The 2,963-nt window shown below is 34.9% G+C and overlaps 1 protein-coding gene across 1 annotated transcript in view; it reads right to left on the bottom strand.

The window, feature by feature from the left end:
• Window positions 1-2,963, bottom strand: part of CCDC192 (coiled-coil domain containing 192) — a 181,852-nt gene that overhangs the window by 97,194 nt on the left and 81,695 nt on the right. The gene's annotated exons all lie outside the window — the stretch shown is intronic.

Below are 2,963 nucleotides of genomic sequence, written 5' to 3'. Positions count from 1 at the left end.
ATATATTATTCTTCAGTGATTTTCCTGGTGCAAGAGTTTCTTCCGGGAATCTACCCAGAAATGAAATTGTAAGGATATAGAACTAGTGCATTTTCATCTGTATTTGGTCTTACCTGATGGCTCTAAAGTGAAGGTACCAATGTAAACTCTTCCCAGCATTTTGTGAGACTTCCTGTATCTCTCCTCTTTAGTATTTGATGCTTTTTATATTTTATCTAAACAGATGAGTATGAAATTATACCTTATTATTTTAATTTCTGTTTTTCTGATTACTAGTGAGATTAAAGATGTTTTCATATATGTATTGGCCACGCAGTTTTACTTTAAGTTTACTTTTTCATACCTTTGTTTATTGACTTCTAGGAGTTCATATATTGCCAGGCTTGCTAGGTGAGTTTGCTGAAAACAGTGCATTAAGAGATACTAATTATGATTTCCATAGGTTGCCAAACTATGTCTTTAAGCTATCATTTCATATTCTGTATTTAAATAAATTAAAATTTTTACTTTTCCATAAGAATTTTTTAGAATCATAAGGATAGGAGGAAACGGTGCCCATTTTCTGTTGCATCTAAATTCTTTAGAGTTGTTCTTACTCTCTTGCCTGTGAATTTGAGGCAAATGGGTTTTATGGGTTTGGATTGTGACCTGCCCCCCAAAAGCCATAAGTTGAAGTCCTAACCCTCAGTATCTCAGAATGTGACCTCATTATAGTTAGGGATAAGGTCTTTAATGAGGTAATTAACTTAAAACGAGATCTTTAGAGTGGACCCTAACCTGATATGACTGGTGTCCTTATAAGAAGAAAGTGCACTCATGAAAAGGAAAGACCACAAGATGACAGAGAAAGAAGGTGCCATCTCCAAGCCAAGGAAAGCACTCTCAGGAAAAACCAATCCTGCCAACACCTTAATCTCAAAGGACTTTTAGCCTCCAGAACTACAAGAAAATAAATGTATGTTGTCTAAGCCACCCAATCTATAGTATTTTGTTATAGCAGCAAAGTAATATGCAATAATCACTCCTTCTCTTCAGTCTCCCCAGTAATAAACGGATCACTCTCTTTTCTGGCTTTAGAAGCCTGGTCAGGACATGAATCTATTCATCAAATTCTCAATAAAAAATCAAGGCAAAACACATAGTACACTAGAGGAATCCCTTAGTTTCTTGAGAACGCCGAAGGCATCTGTATATCTTTTGACTGTGAGCATTTTGCTGTTTTTTTGTTTCTTTGCTATATAGAATGTATTATGATCTGAAAATGTAGATTGCTTTAAAAGCCATTTGAATCTTAGAAATAAATTTGAAATGAATAAAAGATAGGTAAGATATACGAGTTCACATTTTATTTTTCATTCTATTTCATAATGCAGATTTTTATTTTTTCAGAAAAACAAGTAATTTACTAGAAAAAAATTTCATCATTACTCTAGTTAAACCACCAGTATTTTATCCTTACTTGTCAAAGATCCTTGTCTGTGTCTATTTTGCCATTAGCAAGCAATTGTAGTTGAGAAAAGGATACTGCAACTGTATTTAAGTGTATTTAATTGCCTCCATAGAAATCGACAAAGACACAAAGCACTGATTCTGGAAATTATTAATCTGAGAAGTAAAATAACCTTTGAAAAACTGAAAAATAAAAACCCAGTAAAATATTATACTTCATGCATCTAATTATTATTCCAAGTATTTTATGAATTGGAAATATTTCATTTTTTGTATTTTAAACATATATTTCATGGTGTAGCTATTCTTTACCTAGCTCCTCCTATAGCAATTTATTTCATTCCTTGCTATGTTTTCTCTTTAGTTACCAGCAATGATGTTAAAAATAAACTCATTAGAAATTATAGCGCTGTCACAGAAGGACAAAGGTGGAAGATGGTTTGTGTTTTCTTCTTTGCAGATTCCAGAGATATTTATAAAGTTAAGTATCCCAAAATAATTTGGAAAAAAAAATGTTAAAGGGGATCTAAATGTTCTATTTTGTTTACTTGAATTTAAAAGTTTCCAAACCCATTCTCACTTTTCACTTCAGAGCTGCATTTTAAACTTACTCCTGACCATGGGCACTTTTTATGTCCACAGGCAAATGAAAGGCAATGTGCTCAAAATCAAATTAATTATCTTGCCTCATGCCTGCTCCTCAACAAATTCTCTCCTTTGGTGAGTGGCACCACCTTCCACTCCTTTGCCCAAGCTCTTGCATCGTGCCAGGCTCTCTCCCTTGCTCCCTCTGTGCGTTTCCAGTCTGCCACTGTCCCACCTATGCTGCTTCCTTTTTCTATCCCCATTGCCTCTGTCCCAGCGAAGCCATCACCTCCCTCTCAGGTTACGGCCATAGGTGTCCTTGGCCCATCTTCTCCAGGTCACTTTCCACATTGTCCCCAGTGTGATGTTTCTAAAATATCGATCTGATTTTATCTAAAAACCTTTCGGTGGCTACCACTGCTCTTGGCAATGCCTACCTCTTTAGCTTTATTTCTAGATACTTTTCTGTTCCAGAAAATGCCCATGTTCCTCTTTGAGGAAATGATTATCTGCTTGATATTCTCTCTCACCTGTACTTCTATGCATGTCTCAACTTATATGTTATTTCTTTGGAGAAACTTCTTAATCTGCTCTCAGCCTCAATTAAGGGCTATTCCCAGATGTTGTCATAAAGCTGTGTATTTATCCAGACTTAGCACTTTTCATACTGCATTGCAAATGCCTTCTAACTTGACTGTGTCTTCCACCAGTCTGAAAGTGCCACTGTTACATGTTGTTCACTGTTATATGCGCACAAAGCCTGGGATATAATAGGTAATTAATAAATATTTATTAAATGAACAGATAAAAAGCAATTAGTAAACAAAGATTACACTATTTCTGATGGACCTCTTATTTTGTCTTTTTGTTTGAATGTGTTAGTAGTATAACAGATCACTCAAATGTGCTTGAAAAATTCAAAAGTTACC

This window comes from Pteropus alecto, unplaced genomic scaffold (assembly GCF_000325575.1).
Source record: "Pteropus alecto unplaced genomic scaffold, ASM32557v1 scaffold20, whole genome shotgun sequence".
NCBI lineage: Eukaryota > Metazoa > Chordata > Mammalia > Chiroptera > Pteropodidae > Pteropus > Pteropus alecto.
The sequence above is the reverse complement of the archived record's forward strand: the minus strand, read 5'-3'. Positions and strand labels throughout refer to the sequence as shown.